At 35.2% G+C, this 22,493-nt stretch overlaps 1 protein-coding gene across 1 annotated transcript in view; it reads left to right on the top strand.

Moving 5' to 3' along the window:
- The first annotated feature begins 1,678 nt into the window (after nt 1-1,678).
- The window catches only part of LOC137630448 (uncharacterized), a 78,098-nt gene continuing 57,283 nt past the window's right edge, over nt 1,679-22,493 (top strand). Inside the window, exon 1 of the mRNA XM_068361924.1 lies at nt 1,679-1,926. The gene's annotated coding sequence lies outside the window, so the exon portion shown is untranslated. The remainder of the gene's footprint in view (nt 1,927-22,493) is intronic.

Raw genomic sequence — 22,493 nt, 5'->3', positions numbered from 1 at the left:
ATAAGTTATGAAAGCCCCTAGAGATTGTTAATGAATATACGTACACATGCTTAGAACAGACAGTGTTTCCCCAGAACGCAAATGAAATTAAAGAACGATAATCATGGAATGAAGAACATTTTGTAAACAAAATGAGATTATGAAACTTAAAATGCCACTCTCTCTAAAAAGAAACTTATTTAATGAAATGGTTAAAGACTAAGATAAGGTTCAATGAAAATACAAACAACAAATACTATAAGTTATGAAAGTTTCTAGAGATTGTTAATGAATATACGTACACATACTTAGAACAGACTGTTTCCTCAGAATACAACCGAAATTGAAAGAACTATAACCATGGGATGAAGAGCATTTTGTAAACTGATATTATGAAAATTAAAATGCCACTGTCTCTATAAAGAAACGTATTTAATGATATGGTTCTACCAGTATTAACTTATGTATCAGAAACTTGAAGTCTCACAAAAGCCTCAGAACGTAAGCTAATTATAAATAAAAAAATCTATGGAAAGAATAATGATGGAAATAACAATGATAGACAGAAAAATAGCAGTATGGATACAAGAGCAAACTATAATAGAGGATATTCTAACATGTAAACTATAATGGAGCATATTCTAACATGTAAACTATAATGGAGGATATTCTAACATGTCAGAAAAAGAAATGAACGGGGACAGGACTTAAAATGAGAATGACAGATAATAGATGGACATTAAGAATAACAAAATGTACCCCTAAGAATTGTAAAGGAAGCATGGGAAGGAAGAGAAGACGAGGTATTGAGAAGTGGAAGTACATGTCTGAGGCCTTTTCTGTAGTGGACTAGTAACGACTGATGATATATATATATATATATATATATATATATATATATATATATATATATATATATATATATATATATATATATATATATATATATATATATATATATATATCCATCCTTGTTACATACACGATATTTTGGGATATGCCCTCCAGAAGTTAAAAACCTGTGATACCTCTACAAGTAAAATTCTGTGATATATCACTCGCAGGAAAAATCACAAGTAGAAGCTGGCTATAGAAACTTCCATCAAGACGACATGGCTCGAGCCCAAAAATAGGTTTTCCATGTCAAAATTCTCTCTCTCTCTCTCTCTCTCTCTCTCTCTCTCTCTCTCTCTCTCTCTCTCTCTCTCTCTCTCTCTCTGTTGAATTATTAGTTATTGTAATTTATCTGTAACTATCTGTTCTGGTATTTAACCCTATCAGTGAAAGCCCACATAATTATGACATTTTACTTAAGATGCTTTTCCACTTCTTCTAACTGTTAACGCAGAGTGTAAACTATATGGTCTAATTTAATGCATTTGTCACTGAATGCCCTAACCAGGATCCACCTTGGCCTTAGCCCCTACATGCCCCAGCTCCGAACCCAAATCCATAAAACAAATCAAATTCAATCCTGTCTAGAATTGATATTCATTAAAATGTTCAGATCTTAAGCTTAGTCATCAGTAACAACATTGACATATGTGTTACTTTTGACTTTTGATGATGGATGCACTAATCGTGTAGCGGGCCAGATCAAAGATATAGAAAACGGTATTCACGGTTTATTTTGTGCGACTAGCACGCCATGACGCGGAATCCGATCCAAACTTCCGAAAGTTCAGTTCTTCAACTTCTTCGAAGAGTCAGTTGACCTGCGACCGTCGTCCGTGGCGGTTGTATCCCTTGTTTCTTTGTATTTGTTGAGAGACGCTGTCATTGTTTTCATTTTGATGACTGGTGTTTAGTAGAATAAGCCAATATTAAAATATAAGTATTACGAACAACTGCAGAACAGAGAGATTGCTGTGCTTATTCAGGTGATTTTAACACAAGATTTTGTTTACACTGCGGGGTCGCTCACCTCTTTCAGCTAGATTTACTGAGGTAAGATTGGAAATATTTTTTATTAGGTAAACTTTTGAAAAAGTGCATTGAATTTCAACTGTGATATGTGTGTGTGAATTTCGCAACCCCTAACGATCCTGAGTGATTATTGGAACGACAGACTGGAACATTTTGATAAAAGGTTTAGATTTTAAATTGATTTAGATTTCTTTTTCTTGAAAAAGTTACTTTTGTAAGTCCAATCAGTTGCCAATGTTTTACATTATAATTAACATAACTTTAATTTCATTACTCTCCCTTCAAAGGAGAATCCAGTCTTACTTTGCGTAAAATTGTGTGATAAGTTGCAGGCGGCTACCCATAGGCCTACACTTTATTTGTGTGTGTGTGTGTGTGTGTGTGTTTGCACCATGCATGTGCTCATCATAAATTGCCACCGTTTTCTATATTATTTTTCTTTCCTTTGCCATTTTTGGAAGTCTAATGGTGTATTAGCTAACTGGCCAATTGTTGGTGTTTATTGTTGATCAACGTCATACTCTATCATATCACATAACCTAACGTTGCAATTGAAGTGCATATTGAAATGAGGTCAGAACTGTATTTATGCGTGTAGGGTAGGTGTTGCAGATGTTACGTAAAGGGAAGGCTATTTATACAAAACAATAAAAGCATCTGCTGTTGTAAGATGCAAGTAGCAGTAACAGTTTTATTTATTTATTTTTTTAATTGGTTATGGATGATTGTATCTCTACGGCACAATGTTGTATTCGTATAAGCAAGATCCTTGGTTTTATTCGGGACCACAACACCGCTTAAACTTGGATCCAAGAAAAAAATATGGTCTCTCTCTCTCTCTCTCTCTCTCTCTCTCTCTCTCTCTCTCTCTCTCTCTCTCTCTCTCTCTCTCTCTCTCTCTCTCTCTCTCTCTCTCTCAATAGAGTGCCTAGTCCTTTTGACTAGACACGGGCTCTTGCCTAGGCAGCCCGTCTATCTCTCTCTCACACACACAAAGGGCTTTAGTTAGATTACTCTCATTGACCAGGTTTTGCCTCTTCACGCCACATGTTACATAATTATTCCGGGAGTTACTATTTTTGGCCAATATCATATATATATATATATATATATATATATATATATATATATATATATATATATATATATATATATATATATATATATATATATATATATGTTCCTTTGTTTTGAAACATTTAACTTGTAGAATAACCTATATATATATATATATATATATATATATATATATATATATATATATATATATATATATATATATATATATATATATATATATACATATATATATATATATATATATATATATATACATATATATATATATATATATATATATATATATATATATATATATATATATATATATATATATATATATAGGTTATTCTACAAGTTAAATGTTTCAAGACAGGAAAATAGCTGTATATAAATGCTATGATAGCACATACGAAAAATACGGACATACGAAGCACAGCCCTTTAAGCCTTCCAACTCTGCGGTGCAATGTATTTATTTAATTGACTTGGACGAAGAAGAATGAATGACGAATGTTTAGAATCAGACGTTCTGTGTTGCCATGGCAACTCGTTTCTCTGGTCACCTAGATGCTTAGGCTACAGTTCATTAAATACTGTTCGCGCTTCTAGATTAGTTTTGTTTATAGTTAAGATTTCTTTGGTGACAATGACCTCAAGAAACTTAATTAAAATTTCCTTGAGATATATTGTACCGTGAATGGTTGTTTGTTATAATTTGTTTTGCTTTAAAGCCTATGCAATGGAAGGTGAAGCTTTGATTAAGCAGAGATGGAGAAGGCACAGTATTTATATTTTTTACGATTTCATCCAAATGAACCAGACAAGTTATGTTGTATGAAGAAATTGTTTATCATGGATTTGTGAAGGAATTAAAAGAATAGCCTACAGGTATGTTCTTATCAAGCTGTTCAAAATTGATTCCAAAAAGAGAAGAGAGTGAGGGGGGGGGAGTAATTTGTGTCCGAAGTAAGCCATTAATCTGTATAAAATACACAATTCGTAAACGGTTTGTATAATTTTATAGGGAAACGTTTGAATGTTGTAGATGCTTTGTATTATCCTTGTAACTTTGCAAAGATAGAATTTTGAATACACACGTGTATATATATATATATATATATATATATATATATATATATATATATATATATATATATATATATATATATATATATATAAGTGTGTGTGTGTTTTGTCACGCATGGAAAATTGATATACGATGACCTTCTCCAGGCCAGAACTCAAACCTATGCTTACGTATTATGATGTATTATGTATGCATTCGTGCATGAAACTTCTTATCTGTTTAAAATCCGTCCAAGGGGGACTTTGAGTTTGCTGCTGCGTGTGTAAAGGAAGAAATCGAAAGCATTGTAAAATTTATGAAGGAACAAAAACAATATGTTGAGACTTCAATGGTTCCTTGAGGATGATCTCAATGTCAGATTTCGGTGTTCTGTGATCAGCTAAGACCCTTGATGTTTTGAAAGTTTTTCTGCGTCGATGATCTCTCTCACCACCATCCTCTCAACTTCACACAAACTGTCTCATAAAAGTCCTAAGATTCTCAGCTGAACCCCTGGTAGACATCTATTGTTTTTGCCCCTCCCTCCAATAACACTGGTTGTCAGAATTTTCACATTATATTCTTGTTTATTTTTGCTTTCATGTTGCATTGTGACAATTTTTCTTGGTCCCGATCTCCAAGGTCTGTTGCAATTCGCATATACAGTTTCCTGCCGTGCCATATTTCTTTACTCTCCTTGTAAGGAGCTTTTAATACTTCAATTACTATTTGTTCGTTATTGTATGAATTTTTTTTCCACTGAAGGTCTGGAAATCCTATATAAAAAAATTAAATTATCGCACAGCGTTTGGCTCCAAACCCATCCTGGTTATAAGACTGAAGAAATTGCCTAGTTTATCACATATTGAATATTAGGAAACCGGAAGATGGAACATTATCGCTGTCTTTACAAGGCATATATATTTGGCGAATTTCACCCATAGAATCTATTCTCGGAATAATACTCCCTATCACCAGGTCCACATTAAGCCACCAGTGATACTATCCTACGTGGGCGGGTGGGGCAAACAAGTGCCGTCAGTGTATCTTGCTTTTCACTATAGGCATAAATAAAGACTAAACTCTATAACATCCATTTGACACCTAGCTGTACCCAAATCTAAATTTTCTACTTTACTCCTTTTCTGCTAACTTTATTTTCCCTTCTTGTATAATCTCTTTTAACGGACTTCATAATGCAACTTTGGTTTTTAGCCTAGCTGTTCCAAAGCATTGTATGGCCTTCCCAGCACCTGGTCATATGGCCCAAAATTCCATCATCCATTTCATGCAGTCTCCCCACTTCAATTTCGAATTGATTTTGGAATCGAGTGGTTTCTTTCATTAATTTACTGCGATGATTTTGTTCTTAAACCTCTCGTGATGGGGTTTTGAGGGTAGCGTCTGGTGATAGCCATCACGAAGGGGCTGGAGTTGATAATAGCCATTTTGAAGGGCCTTGGGTTTAGGTAATAGTAATCAAATTATAGATAATCGTCTTCGCGAGTCTGGTTAGGTAATAATCGTCATAATTGGAATTTTGTAGGTAATATTCATGGAGTGGCATTGGGGGAAATGGGTCTCCTTAGGTGATATCCATCTAAAGGAATGGTGATAAGATTCTTTCTACAGTCTTCTTCGCTGTTTGCATATTACTGACTGGCCTAGGAGCAAGAGTCTGTGCTAACATAGAACGAATGATGAAGGCTTATCAGCTATAAAAGACCCCGAATGCATCAATCTTTTTTAACCATTAGGCCTACTTATGAATAACAGTGAAACCACAATCTCTGAGTTTAATCTCTCTTCGATCATCCTCATTAAATCTACGTGAATGTTCGACCACAGTACGTTCATTAATAGACCGATGATTATCTTGTGATGGTCCTATCCCTGAACCGCGTTTGTTGACCACACAGTTCGTCAGCCAGTCACTTTCTCGTATGATTGGTTTATTAAACTAAACACTGGTTACGGCGAGGTCACCACCAGTTTCTACCAATATTCGCTCTTCGTGATATCGTGTTTTTAATAGGAATAATATATATTCCAGTCAGAGCTTGATCGTTAGAAGGATGTGGTGGGTGGTAGGCTTGGTGAAATAATACACAAGTTAACAGTTTCACTTATAAAATAGGTAGGAGAAAACAGAAAAAAATACCGCTCTTTGTCAGTCTCCGGTGGGAGGGGGGAGCTGAAAAATGTAGTGAATTTTACATTTACGTGTCCCAAAATATGGGACATGCAGTTACAAAGCGAAACCCATGGATATAAAATGATACTTGGGATACTATAAAAAGACGACAAAGACAGAAATTGATTGTTGAAAGTTTTCAAGGAAGGAATGAAAATTACAAGGTAGAACATGCCAAGTATTCCAGCATTGATAGTGAAGTCAAAGGAAAGCCAGGAATGGATGGAGAGAATATCTAGATAGGAGAGCAGATGAGGCTGACAAAGCTATGATTCCAGGGTGTGGCTTTGGTGTAGGAATTTTTAATGAAATCTCTACTGGGGCAAAGAAGATGATGCATATACCCATCAAAAAGATATGGATCTGTTATAGCAACATAGATGAAGAAGGCAATGTTGGATGGAGCACTTTAGTGAGGTCATCATTAGAGATATGAAGGGAATAATTTGATAGGGATACGTGAAGCTGAGGAAGACCTTGATGTGCCTATGAATGAATTCAGTTTGTTTGAAGTCGAAGCTATCATTATAAATAACAAGAGATCGAAAGCCCGTGGATACGATGGAATAACTGCTGAAATGATATTAGCAGAAAACGAAGTGACAAGATTATTTTGTAGAATGTAACATGAAAAGGCAAAACCCGATGCATGGGAACTAGGAGTGTTGGTGAAAATTGCAAAAAGGAGATGTGACTGATTGCAGTAATTACAGAGGCATCATACTTGCGTCAGTTGTCATGGAAATTTAAAGGAAGCTCATTCTAATGAGACTAGAGAAAAAGGGTGCTGAAAAGCTGAGAGATGACCAAGCAGGATTTAGAAAAGGTAGAAGTTTTACTTGCAAAATTTTCATTTTAAGATATGTGTTATGCTACAGCAATATGTAGAATATAGAAATCAATTGATGTCATTTGTTGACTATGAAAAAGCCATTGATAGTGTGCACCGGCCAGTTTTGTGGAGTCCTGCGTTATTATGGAGTTTCATATGTAAATTTGATTAAGTCTGACCAGGAGCATAGTAAGTGCACAGTTAATGTTAGTGGGGTCCTCTCAAACGAATTTTTAATGAAAAGTAGAGTACTCCAAGAGAATGTGTTGTCACCTAAATTGTTTATCATCCTCATGGTTTTTGTAATGCATAGAACAGTTGGAGATGTTGAGGATTGGACTGGATTGGTAACAGGAAATTAGCGGACCTAGATTATGCTGATGATGCTGTCCTTATTAGCAGAACACCAGAGGACTTGCAAAGCTTGGTTACCAGAATGCATGAAATATCACACGAGGTTGGGCTGAAGATAAAATAAAGAAAGACAGAGGCGATAAGAACGGAATATGCAGTGCAATATTAACTATGATTGGAAGGAGAAAGGATTAATGAGGTGGAATTACTTAAATATTTAGGAACTATGACCTATAATAGAGGGTCTTTAGAATTTGAGTTTAATGAAAGATTGACAAAAAAAATAATAGACAATGGCTAGGTTAAGTAAAATTTGGAAATCAAATCGCCTGAGGTTACATATCAAAATCAAGCTATATATCAGGTTAGGGAGATCGGTGTTATTGTATGGCCATGAGTGGTGTATGACGATGAAACTGCCCAACAAACTTTGTAGATTTGAGAACAAAGCCCTCAGAAGAATATTGGGAGTTAAATGGCAGGACAGGATTAGAAATGAAACAAAGAGATTACTCGAGTGCCATATGCGGATGAGATCATGATGAGGGGTAGGTGGAGATGGTTATGTCATGCTCTTTGCGGCCCCCCCCCCCCCCCCGAGAGATTAGGTCACCAAACTTTCAATTGTGCTCCACAAGGCATTAGAAGAATTGAAAGAAGACCCAGGCCTACATGGCTGAGGATTATGAAGTGGGAAGTAGGAGATGATGAATGCATAAGTAGGGATTTAAAAGCCCAAGATAGAGACGACTGGCGAAATCTAACCGAGGCCCTTTACTTCAATAGGCGTGGGAGATGATGATGATGATGTACATTTAAATGAAGATGTTATCGTGAAGTGAAAGCTTTATGAATATTTCATCTTTAGGCATCTTTTTTATTGTCTCTGTTGATGATAATGAAAGAAATAAAGGGAAACTACTGTCACTCAAGTTGGCAATTTTTAATTAACATTGTGTTAATGAACAGGAAGAGAAAGTCTCTCTCTCTCTCTCTCTCTCTCTCTCTCTCTCTCTCTCTCTCTCTCTCTCTCTCTCTCTCCCGTTCCTTGTCAGATAATGAATAACAAAAAGCAAAAAATAGTTTTTCTCAACTTGCTTGCACTTTTTTTGTTATCTCTTGTTACTTTTGCTCCAATCGCTGTACAATCAAGTCGCAGTTTATGAATTTTACTGTTGCTTGCGATTTCTGGACATTTTACTTCATTTTCTTTATAGAAGTTTAATTATATTTTGTAGACATCAACACTTTAATGATGCACTTAGATTATTGTCGATTACTTTTGACCCCTTGGTGAAATTAGTCTGGCCAATAATAGGCCTACCCGTCATCTTCACCTCCTACGCCGACTGACGCAAATAGCCTCGGTTATATTTCGCCGGTCGTCTCTATCTTGAGCTTTTAATTCAGTACATCTGCATTCATCATCTCCGACTTTCCCGCTTCATAGTCCTTATATTTTAATTCATGCAACACTAGATAATGAATTTCCATTTGACGTGAATTTCTTAATGTTCATAGACAAATTACGCTCCTACGTGGAAGATTCTCTTCACATGTTCACCCACAATTCGGATTTATAAATTATTCTTTTTATGTCTGGATTAATTCTTATTTAACAAAGATGACGATCAAAATAAGCTGAGGGCAAATATGCAAAGTAGAAGGAAATAACTAAAATGATAGTCACAGAGGTCACGTAATTTCAAGATTGTGTTTCCTGTCTTTTAACAACCGTGTTGTAAATTTCCGACCTGTTCCTCGTTTTCGCAACTGGAGAGATTCCTATTGCTGCACTCAAAGTCTATAGAAAGGTAGATCTTGGCTGCACTCTCATACTTTGATTGACAGACCGGCTTTCATTTCTCGTTGTTATTCCTTTTTCCGTTAATGGAAGACAAGTTACTCGATATAAGTGCTAATGCTAGCTTAAGTAAGGGATCCTAGGTTCATTTCTTGTCACTGAAGGATTGTTGTTTGTGGTTTTGACTCTTATGTGGGCGATTATTCCTATTGCGTTAATAGTTTATTGAATTTTTTTATTCAAACATTGTATTATATATATGAATTTCGAAGCGTGATCAAAGAATTCAAAGTTTTACAACGAAATTTAAAAGCCTCCATTTGCTTGAGGGTACACTCGGGCACACTATTCTATCAAATTTCTCTTCTTGTTTTGTTAATGTTTTTATAGTTTTTATAGGAAATTTTTATTGAATATTGTTACTGATCTTAAAATATTTTATTTTTCCATGTTTCCTTTCCCCACTGGGCTATTTTCCCTGTTGGAGCCCCTGGGCTTGAAGCATGCTGCTTTTCCAACTAGGAAGTAATAATAATAATCGGTTAACACGCCTAGTGGCTACCTCATTCCTGTGTCCTACTATGCAAGTGGCATTTTTAGATTTATTTCAGAAGCAGGTCTTCTGAAAACTATTCAACTTTTATGACATTCAACTTTTATGATTTTAATTGAATACTCTTTTATTTTTTATTTTATTTTATTTTTCTATACATAAATTGAATGTTACCTGCGTCAATGACCTTAGATGTCAGGATGCCTGAAAACTTTAAATCAATCAATCAACCTCATTCCTGCCCCTTTAAAACCATCGGATTCACCTGGCATATTACCTTCCTTTCAGTGAGAGGTAGGAAGGTCCAGGTTTGCTTCATCCCCACCGTTTATCATACAGTTCTTCTTTCGAATTAGAAAACGGCTTTATGTTCCCCGGCCTATTTGCTTCGAACCGTTAAAAAGAGTAATTGCCAAAATCTCGATAACGCCAGGTAATTGAATCAGTAGAACTTCAAAAGTTCAAAGTTGGAGCAAATGCTCTTTTGTTGACCAGGCGGACATGAGTCTTTTTATAGTTTATTTATGACATATTTGTTTTTGATATTGTTAATAGTTTATATATGACATGTCTGTTTTGACGTTGTTACTTTTTTAGAATGATTTATTGGTTCTCTTCATTTATTTATTTCCTCATTTCCTTTCCTCACTGGGCTATTTTTCCCTGTTGGAGCCCCTGGGCTTATAGCATCTTGCTTTTCCAACTAGTGTTGTAGCTTGGATAGTAATAATAATTATCACAATCTGACGAGATTGAGAAATCAAGCGAAGTCATTGATGAAAATTTGACAGCCATTTATCACTCAGGACCAGAGGATCCGAATACTGAAGTAACTACAGTATATTTTAAACAATACATGTCTGACTGATGGCGTGAATAAGTACATGGATCCGAACTCTAAATTTTACTGTTTATTGTGTTTTTAGGTCAACCCGCTTCTGAAGTTCTGATGTCATAAGACAGGCTGATTAGGCCTATAACTTTTAGGCGTATAGACCCTATTTTTTCATAACGGGGAAGTGTGTTCTTAAATTAGTTTCTTATTTGTTTATCTAATTGTTTGTTTTAGGATTTTATTTTATTCTTTTATGACCCAGTTAACATATTTGTTTCACACCGGGTGATTCTATTATGAACCTTCAGTAAATAATGATAAGAGCAATTGTGCTCTTCTATACAAACGTGTCTCGTCTTTCGCTTGGCGGGCATCGTATTATTTTTTACTTAGTTTATAGTCAGCATGTAACCTTTTACTAATGCTAGGTATTGATTTATTGGTGTTATGTACATTGCTTGACCTTGGAAATTAACTTTTAATCAGATAGAACCTTTTATGGATTGTTTTTTATATAGTGCGTTTATTGGGTTTGCATTTTATTGAAGAGCTTAAAGCTTTAGTGAGATTGCAAAGATGAGTTGAGAGAGAGAGAGAGGAGAGAGAGAGAGGGAGAGAGAGAGAGACGTCGGGATTGTACCATTGGTGCGATCTGTTTAGTACAAGATATTCCACAGCAGGAAGAAGTAGCTAAACAAGATTGCATCTGCTGAAAATGATACGATGAGATTACTTTAGAGAAAGTAGATAACCGGTGATAAGAGATGTAAGTAAACAATGGAAGAAAACAATAGCAACAGAAGATCGAAATCCATCCAGTTAAGATAGTCACCGCATGGTCCACTTAGCTCCCACCCGTCACACATTCCCAGTGAGTGTTACACTTTCTGGAAAGCTTCCCCCCCCCCACCTCCCAATTTCCGGATACATTTGAATGAAAGCTGCTATTTTGGTCTCATCGTTAAGTGTGACGTGACGCCAGATAATTTTGATTATTTTCTAATCGAGTGGTGAAATCTGTTATTTACAGTTCATATATTTCTGGTCATGAAACCATTGGATTTTTTTTTTTTGTTTTTTGCCGTTTATAAATTATTATTATTACTTGCTAAACTACAACCCTAGTTGGAAAAACAGGATGCTACAAGCTCAGGGGCCCCAACAGGGGAAAATACCCCAGTAAGGAAAGGAAACAAGGAAAAATAGAATATTTAAGAACTGTAACATTAAAATAAATATGTGGTTAGATTATCAATTTCCCGCTCACGGGAAGTCAGTCTTTAGACTATATCAGCCTCATTTATACTGGCCTGGCTACAGATCATGGACATTGGTTAACTTCGAAATGTAAGTTTGAACTCATTGAGTGATTTGTCGATTGTTTGGCTGAATTTTTTTCTTTCGGTAAATATTCGTGACAAAGCAAAATGTTTTGTGAAGGGCCAATCCATTAGCTTTCTTGAGAGAGAGAGAGAGAGAGAGAGAGAGAGAGAGAGAGAGAGAGAGAGAGAGAGAGAGATATTGGGTAGGGTGAGGGAGGTTTCTGTAATTCAGTTTCAAGATAATTCAACGTAGTTGTCGATTATCGAGTTGTCGATAGAGTTTTTAAGCTTCAACATGTTCTTACGGATATTAATATCTTATGAATCTTTAATGGTATATTTGATAAAATAGGATTATTGGTAAATCAGTAAGCTAGGTACTTTGACTTCACATTTCTTTCATGCATAGACGGGCGATGATACCGAAAAGGCTGTGTAAATTTGTTCAGAGTAAAATGAAAAGTTTAAACTACAAATGAACACAACAAATTTAACAAGTGGTAAAGAACATACATCGATTAAAAAAACGTAATCACTGCAAAGATAAATACAGGTTCCTGGTAGATCTAAACACACTAGGGAATTATATTACTTGGATATGATCCTTAAGTAAGATCGGTAGTCTTTTTTAAAACTCGGAAAGTAATGTAGATATTAAGCTCACAAGGAAAATCTCCTACCGCGAGAGTTATTGGGTCCTTTGACTGGTCAGGCAGTTCTACATTGGATCCTTCTTTCTGGCTACTTTCCTCTTGGTAAGGGTAGAGGAGACTCTTTAGCTATGGTAAGCAGCTCTTCCAGGAGAAGGACACTCCAAAATCAAACCTTTGTTCTCTCTTCTTGGGTAGTGCCATAGCCTCTTTACGATGGTCTTCCACTGTCTTTGGGTAGAGTTCTCTTGCTTGAGGGTACACTCGGGCACACTATTCTATATTATTTCTCTTCCTCTTGTTTTGTTAAAGTATTTTAGTTTATATATGAAATATTTATTTGAATGTTGTTACTGTTCTTCAAATATTTTATTTTAATTGTTAATTGCTTCTTATTTCCTTGTTTCCTTTCCTTACTGGGCTATTTTCCCTGTTGGAGCCTCTGGGCTTATAGCACCCTGCTTTTCCAACTATTGCCAGGTAAGCGTAGGTAGCATTTCTCTCTCTCTCTCTCTCTCTCTATCTCTCTCTCTCTCTCTCTCAGCTTCGCTTTCCCCGCTATACATGTGGGCATCCGACCTTACAGAATGTCATTTGCCACTCCTAGGTTTGGGAGGCTCGCCCATTTCAACTACCCTTGACACATTAAAGCTATTATGCTTCTAATGTGATTTATATTTCCAGTCCAAATTCGATCTGAGTTCCTATTTTATCACTTCATATTTATTGCACTATTCCTATGTTTGGAAAAGCTCCCTCTTTCCACTGACCTTGACATAGTATTTCTGAAGTGTTCATTCTATCCGTAGAGCGTGGGTGACTTAAATAATTTATGATTTTTATTAATTTAATAGCTCATATCTTTTTGAATGGTATTGACGTTTATTTTTTATATGATAATTAAGACGTTATAGCTTTAGCAGTATCCCATGATTAAAAGAAAAAAAAAATAGCGTCACAACTGAGTATAAATTAGAACACTTTTAACAGATGGGAGTTATGGTACTGTAGATGCACATCAGCCTAATTACTCTGGAACTCATTCAGATTATTTGCAACACTAATGTATTTTGATTCGCGAAATTTGCTGTCATGGCATGAGTGTTTGACACTAAATTTACAAATGGTAAAATTCTTTATTAAATGGTTTGTGAGTAGCTGGTGGCCCTTTGAAAACGAGGATATTTTGTTTTCATTTGTACGTTTCTTTATCCCAAGTTTTTTTCACAACACAATACTGTATTGGTATATACTTTTTATTTCATATTAAAATACTGTTACATATGAAAATGACTAAAATAGGCTTATTTTTTATTTCAGTTTTTATAAATATGTAATCTATGTATTGATTACCTTTTAAACCCAAGACAAAGAAAGGCAAAATATGCGTTGTATGTTTACAAAAGCTCCCTCTTTCCATTGACCCTGACATAGTATCGCTAAAGTGTTTATTCTATCTGTAGAGCGTGGGTGACTTTCATAGTTTATGATTTGTGTTAATTTAATAGCTCATATCTTTATGAATTGTACTGACGTTTATTCTTTATATAATAATTGACACTATAGTTTAGCAGCATCCTATGAATACAAAAAACCTATTATTGGCATCACAACTGATTGTAAAGGGAACATTTTTTCACAGATGGGAGTTAGTAGTAGACGCATTTATGCCTAATTACTCAGAAACTCATTTAGATTATTTGCAACACTAATGTATTTTGATTCGCGAAATCTACTGTCGTGGCATTGGTGTTCAACCCGAAATTTACGAATAGTAAAATTCTTTATTGAATAGTTTATGAGCATCTGGTGGCCCTCTGAAAACGAGGATATTTTGTTTTAATTTTTACAGTTTTATATTATATTTTTTGTGCAAAAGTTTTTTTTTTCACAACAATATGGATATATACTTTTTATTTCATTTTGATATACTGTTACACATGGATACGACTAAAATCTACTTATTTTTATTTCAGTTTTTATAAGTATGTAATCTATGTATTGATAACTTTTTAAAACCAAGACAAACAAAATAAAACATGTGTTATATTAAAATGATTTTCATGTAGCAAAAAACTGAGCAATAAGATCATAAGAAAAGAAAGTAATTTTTCTGCAAAATAAATTGCACTGCACACTTCTAATATGCTTGAGGATTTACCTGTTAATATAACGGTTGCATTGATAAAAATCTAACCGTTTCCTGGATTTCACACAACGTTGTTTGAAATTCTCTCGATTATGGAAAAACAGTTTATTGGTTATTCCCAATCGTGAGGTCTAGCATCTATTCTTCGGATATCAAAGTACAATATTGGCTTAAATTCTTCATCCCAGTTACTTGCTTCCTCCTATCATGCAATCAGTGTAGTAAAGTATTTCCTCTAAGGTGGTAGACCTCGCTGGACTTATTGTAGACAAGCAGGTCCTAGGGCAAGTAGACTCTACTATTCGTTGAATCACACGGGTTTTAATTTCTGCTTATTTCAATTTTGATTATTTTCCTTTTATGTTTTTACTAGTTACGCTTTACAATATCGTCGGTAGTAGGCTGTACTTTAACATGTGTTTGCCAATTTTGAAATATTATTTATCTGGAGGTTCAAAAATTTATTTTGTTAAATGATCATGCATACTAATATTCACACATATGCTTGAAATTATGCGATTTTTTAACTCCATAATAAATACAGTGAAAGTTGATGTTATTGTTAGTCTTAAATATCTTACACAGATTATGAAATTCTAAGAGTGACACCTCCCCCCCCCCCTACACCTCTCCTAAGACGCTTTCCATTGTAAACACACGAGGCGACACAAAACACATTTCGCCAGTCTGTCGTTCATTATATTTCACCTCCATTCTCTGCCTCGCTTCTTTTGTTTTTCAACGATCGGTTCTCACGAGTATTACCAATAGCTGTCAATATGTTGGAGACCCCTTGGTTACAAAATACGTAACCTATTGTATTCGGGTGATGTTTAGCAACTTTCTCCTTTTATTGGGGCATTGTGATGCTTCGTACAGACCGTAGATGTATGCGAGACTTCTTGCGTGACTTGACAGCCATAGAAAGAATGTAAATAGAAGGTGGATAAAAAGATCTTTCGTGTACCTTAATTGCTTACTTTTAGCCTGGAATGATTGGGAATTTCTCTCTCTCTCTCTCTCTCTCTCTCTCTCTCTCTCTCTCTCTCTCTCTCTCTCGTTTTATAGTTTTTGAATTCCTAGGAGGAAAATATGACACTGAATCAGAATGATTTGCATTTTATTGTAGACTAATAAAAGTATATTATTCTTTAACAATGGTTTGGTTGACTGCGTGGTATTATATCTTTTGAAAATATCTGACATAATGTAATAAATGCAATTGAAATATCCTAATCAAAATATTCCCGCAAACAGACTTAGAAATAATGGAACAGAAATGAAACAATTTGGCTGTTTCCGAGTGAATGAGGATCACTCTTGGAAACTTTCGATTTTTACCTAAATGATACAGTGTACATTGGCAATCAGTAATGTGCGTGCCATTCCTGTTCTCACGTGATAGCTGTTTCTTTTTTGGTGGATAATAATATTCTTTAATGGTGTGGACAGTTTTTGCCTGGAATTTCAGGGTAATTGTAATTTTTTTTTTTTTTTAGAGGTACCTCGTATTATTAAATATTTAAAGATGAAGTAAATCGTGATAATGAATTACAATCTGTGAAAAAAAATATTGAAAATTACACTTCATTATAATAAAGTTATTAATATAGTTAAAATGATAATTAACTGCTATTGTCTTTACGAACATTAGCTCCACCAGTAGAAGGTAATTTAAAAAAAAATAATGCTCTTCAATAGATAGAATATTAAACTGCATAAGAACAGGCTACTTTCATTGTGATCGGAAGTCACCTTCTCGTTATGTTAATAATCCATTGAATGTAACAGTGATGCAAATTATTAATTATTTTTTGAAGTATTGGTTTTGTTATGAGACCTAATCTGTCGCAGCTGATAATTAGCTCCTATCGCATTTCATTTACGTTTTTAAACCACATTTTCTTCATTTTGTACATTTTTCATTCGTGATGGAAATTATATATATATATATATATATATGTATATATGTATATATATATATATATATATGTATATGTATATATGTATATATAACTATATATATATATATATATATATATTTCTGGTCACGCACAGGTCCCTCGTCGTCAGGTGGGAGTGGGGTGGAGGAGTATTCTTATCCTGTGGGGAGTGGGTGCGTGTGTGCATATCTATAAATATTTAGCCCTCATTTTTTTACAGTTCGCGTACAATCGTATATTACATACACACGCACACACACACACACACACACATATATATATATATATATATATACTGTATATATATTTATATACATATATAAAATCTCTCTCTCTCTCTCTCTCTCTCTCTCTCTCTCTGTGTCACGGATAAAGAAAATGCCTTGAAAATAACTCTCAAAACGTATTGGCACCCAAGGTCTCCCTCCTTTCATTCCGACTTTGGGTCACGAAAACTAGTTCTTCGCTATTGGTTGATGTCTAATGTGGTCTCTATCATCGCTTGTTTATTTTTTATAACAGTAATAAGTATGTCAGCTTCTACTTATATTTCTACGTATCATAAGAATAATTTATTTACGTATTTTAGGTTTTTGTCTGTTATGATGGGGCAATATTTTATATATATATATATATATATATCCATCAACAAACAGGATCTACTATGACTTTATTTTCTATATTTCCATTGAAATACTCGTAACATGAGGGTCATGAGGAGGTAATCTCTCTCTCTCTCTCTCTCTCTCTCTCTCTCTCTCTCTCTTATATTTTATTGCATGTCACATATTCATGCACACGAATTTTCCACCTGTGCATGTCACATATTCATACACACGATTCTCTACCTGTGACCTCAAGGACAATCTCGCTCAAGCAATAACAGCAGCGTCCTTAAACAAGCAAGCGAGCTTATCCTCCTGACATGAAAACAAGGCCATGTTAAAAAGAGCATCACATCGCGTAGAGCATTTTTACCTCTTGAGGTTACGCAACGATTTGTTGTTTTTGTTTGATTTTTATTCAAAAGCGGAAGAGCGTCGAGAGATGATGCCGGCAGTCATTTGTTTTGCGGAGTCGGTTTTGTTGTAATTTCTGTGATCTTTTCCTGTTGTTGTTGTTTACGATCATTATAGTTTATAGTTATGCTAATAAACAGATGTAGTAATAAATTTGTATGTGATATGTGCGACTTTGGCATGTAAGTTTTCACAGCTTATGTGGATTGTTGATACTGATGCATATTTTAGAAATTTTGATAGAATAGGTTTGGAAATGGTTCATATCATGTGTTTTACGAGAACTTTATCTTCTCTCTCTCTCTCTCTCTCTCTCTCTCTCTCTCTCTCTCTCTCTCAAGCGAAGAAGGAATTTATAGAACAATGCAACAGGTCATTGTGTGCGATATTTTTCCTGGTAATCAACCACTGCCACAATATTGTACAAGTGGGTGAAGAGGTTAAATGATCGATCGATTGGGGAGGGAGAGGGGGGGGGGGAATTCCAGAAGAGAATAGGGGTAGAAACCGTTAATCAGGTATAACGGTAAATTGAGCTGATGTCCCAGTAGTGATCTTCTCATGTTTATTATTGAAAATTCGAGAAAGCCTTAAATTTGTGATAACGGTTTGTGTCGTTTTGTATAGCTTATTACTCGTAATTCTGTCTTCTTGATGGTGAAAACTAATTGATATAATGGAGACATTGATTTATCACGTCATTAGATAACGTTGCGTTTTGGCGTGAACATTCAGTAGCCTGAATCGGTCTATACTAAAATGTGTTTCTATAGGACACAATCAATACTTTGATCAAATAGTGCGCGTCCTTAAACAGGCATTGAATATAGTTGTACTAGTGTACCCAAATCATCAAAATACGTCTAAATGTTTAGATTTATATCCCACATCCAACACACACATGCACACAGATTCAACCCTTCCCATGACTTCCCCTTTCCCAACTACAACCCGCTGGTATTGCAATTTGTGGGTTTGGTTTTCGAGTGTACATTCTCACCAGGGTATGGCTACTCCACCCCGAGCGTAGCAGTATATATATATATATATATATATGAGAGAGAGAGAGAGAGAGAGAGAGAGAGAGAGAGACTTGCTCTTTATAGTTGGGGAGATTATTGTATGAGTCTTATTTCGGGGGAAGGCTGGCTAGACAGCCCTTGTTAACAATGTATCTTTTTACAGTCCAATAGAATTTTGTCTTTCCTTGATGGCACAGCATAGGTAACTTATTATGTTGATTGGTTGCAAGTAATCTATCTGGCTGTGTTTATAATGGTTTCCTTTTGGTAAAAATATAATTCATACAATGTTACAGGCACGGTCTAGGGCCTAGACCGTGCCTGTAATAAGGACTGGTTCATTGCGTTGAGGTGGCCAGGTAGGCGAACATCATGACGAACTCTTCATTCCTGATCTAGATATTAATCTTTGGCACCGCCGTTCAGTTAGTTCTTTATACATGTTGCATAAGATTTTTCATAACTGACCATCCTTTACATTCAGATCTTCCTGGACAATTTTATCCTGTTCGTGATACTAGGCAGGCAGTTAATTCTAATAGCCAGGCCTTTTCCAGCATGAGGCTCAATACTACACAGTATTCTAGAAGTTTTATTCCAGCTGTTATCAAGTTATGGAATGATCTTCCTAATCGGGTAGTTGAATCAGTAGAACTTCAAAAGTTCAAAAGTTGGAGCAAATGTTTTTATGTTGACCAGACTGACATGAGTCTTTTTATAGTTTATATATGACATATCTGTTTTTGACGTTGTTAATAGTTTATATAGGACATATCTGTGTTGACGCTGTTACTGTTTTTAGAATGATATATTAATTTATTCTCAACATTTATTCATTTCCTTATTTCCTTTCCTCACTGGGCTAGTTTTCTCTGTTGGAGCCCTTGGGCTTATAGCATCTTGCTTTTCTAACTAGGGTTGTAGCCTGGCTAGTAATAATAATAATAATAATTGTCGAAGTGGACATGGAGGTTGCTTTCGTTCCCTCGCAAGATTATTTCCGCCTCCAAACTTCTGCAATCTGAATTGCAGTTTTTCGGCGTCCACTCGTGGCCCCCCGGTCGAAGGCCCATGGCCCCCCTTGCGGGGTTACGGGCCCCCGGTTGAGAAAGGCTGGTCTAGGCCATGAATACAGGTACGAGTTCTATCATCCTCTGTACCACATCGTAAAAGTAATTTCATATTATAGAACTTGGCGAATGGTGTTGTAAAGTCAAGTGTTTGCTGGTTAATTGAAAATCATAGGATGCGTGGTACCATTTTGGTAAAATGCTATAAATACCATAAATATCTATTTATGGTAAAACTTAGTAAAGATAAGTCCGACAATACTGCGGTACGAATCCCTATTACTATTTTTTTTTCGTTTTATACGAAGGTTTTCGTACGTCTTGTCTCTTTTTTAAGTTTTGAAAAAAATAATAATAGCAAAGGAGGTTTTCTTGCTTATTTGTCCTTTACTAATCTATTTACTAATTTTAGATAAGGCGAAAGAGAGAGAGAGAGAGAGAGAGAGAGAGAGAGAGAGAGGCGGGGGAGCATGCTATGTAATTTCATGAAACTACCTTTGTTGTAAGGTATATATACCGTGAACTCAACGACAGCCATCGTTATCTAGTACCTTTGATTATTATCGTACATCAGTCATACTGTGATTCGTCTGCGGTTGATACAGTTTTTCATTATTTTTTGCTCGCCATTGTTCTTCGCTTTCCTCTTGCTCTTGGTGTCTTCCTTTGAGTTTTTCACCCCGTAACCCACATTCTCTCTCTCTCTCTCTCTCTCTCTCTCTCTCTCTCTCTCTCTCGTAATGAATTCCAGTCCGGCCGTCTTATGACAAGCAATACAGTTAGCTACCCACTTTAGAATTTCTCGACTTCTAAACAAAGTCTCTCTCTCTCTCTCTCTCTCTCTCTCTCTCTCTCATAATGAATTAGAATTCAAATAAGAAAATATGACGTTTTGAGTTTTTAATCGTAAAGATTATTTTTACGCAGATATATATATATATATAATATATATCTTTGGTTATGTGCGAAAGCTTGAGTCAGCTACATGAAGCTGATTATATATATGATTGCCTTTTCAAACTGCAATATAATTCCAATTCAAATAGATAAGTAAAATAATTCAGGTAACGTATATATTAGTTTTTTATTTTTTATTTTTTTTTTTTTTTTTTGCATTGAGGAATTTTGTCATAACCCTTTATTCGTCGATAGAAATTGATGTTTAAATTTTGAAAATATTAAATTAATTCAAAATAAAATGTGGAAATCGGCAATGGTCTGAAGAATTTTAATTGAGCTGCAATTGATGTAAATTTTTTTCATTCATATACCGGTATTGCATAGTTTAGCGCGACTACAACCAAAGTTAGTACCGGGATAAAAAATGTATATGTAAACATGTGTGTATATTTATAATAAATATTTATATATACGTGTATATATATATATATATATATATATAGAGTGCTTTCAATGACGTCACTGGGAATAGCCGGCGGCCATGCTGGAGGGCATACAAAGCCAAAACATGGCGGCTGCTACAGCGAATATGGACAATGAGAGCGACTTTGTCAAACAATTGTCAGGTGATGAGAAGCGTTTTTACAAGCAGAAACTCGATCTAATTGATGGCCTAGATCCATACCAGATGCAGAATTCATTCAGTCAAAATATTGAGGATTTTCCCAGTATTTCATACATTGATATGGTGAACTACTTGGTACTGTTGGCCAACCCAGAACATGAGTGGGCATACATTTCCATTGAATAATCTGCTTCCAGAATTTGTTGTTTTTCCCTTTAATGCTTTTAAGTCCAAAATTAGATAAACACTGGGCCGATGAAGAGTGTTTATAATTATAATGCTAATATTGATCATTTAGCCTAACCTTGTGCATTATAATTTTTTATTGTCAAAATGTATGTAAAAATTTTGCATTATTATGTCAAATCTTTATCAGTTCATGCCTAACCATTGTGTTTGTGTTTGGTTACAAATGCTATAATTTCTTATATACATATAAACATATGATGGACAAACTCTATTGTAATGCTCTTGGATGATCGTTTTGCCTCCTTGCAATTAAATGCGCAAGTTTAATTATTTTTTCAATGTTTCATATATAAGCTGAAGACCCCTTCGGGTTAAACCAGCTTTCAGATATCATTATTTATAATCAATGTTTATTCATCACATAGGCCTGTATGTCTGCACAATTTAATACACAAATTAAAATAAATATAAATATACACTTAATTATATATAGGCATGAGCACCTTGACGAAATAGAGACCTAGGTAAGTAGCCTTTGTTAATATAGCCAACATGGGCGCTTTTAATTTTTGTTTTGAAAATCTGAGATGCCCCTTTGATGTTTAAAAATTGAGATGCCCCCTCCCCCACACGCACTACACACTGAACTGACGATGATACTTGTGAAGTCACCTATGCGATCGGATATAGCATGTTTACACAGGAATAATGATACTTTTAGGGCCTAGCCGAGACTGACCTGATATGAAATGATCAGAACAGATACGTGCTTAGGGTAGTGAGGATTCACGTAGATCAGCCCGTGATATTCTGGTCAACCACAAGTCACGTCTGCACCTGGATAATTCCTCTGTATCTTTGTCCTGATTCTGAATAACTGCCGGTATGCGGTAGAAACTCTTGTCATCTCTTCGTCCTCGATTCCCACAGCCAACAATAGCGCAAAAACTGGGCATTGTGTGAATGTGAATGTGATGAAATGGCTAAATATTCAACAGTT

The sequence above is a fragment of the Palaemon carinicauda genome, chromosome 38, assembly GCF_036898095.1.
Source record: "Palaemon carinicauda isolate YSFRI2023 chromosome 38, ASM3689809v2, whole genome shotgun sequence".
In the NCBI taxonomy this organism is placed as follows: Eukaryota; Metazoa; Arthropoda; class Malacostraca; order Decapoda; family Palaemonidae; genus Palaemon; species Palaemon carinicauda.
The sequence above is the reverse complement of the archived record's forward strand: the minus strand, read 5'-3'. Positions and strand labels throughout refer to the sequence as shown.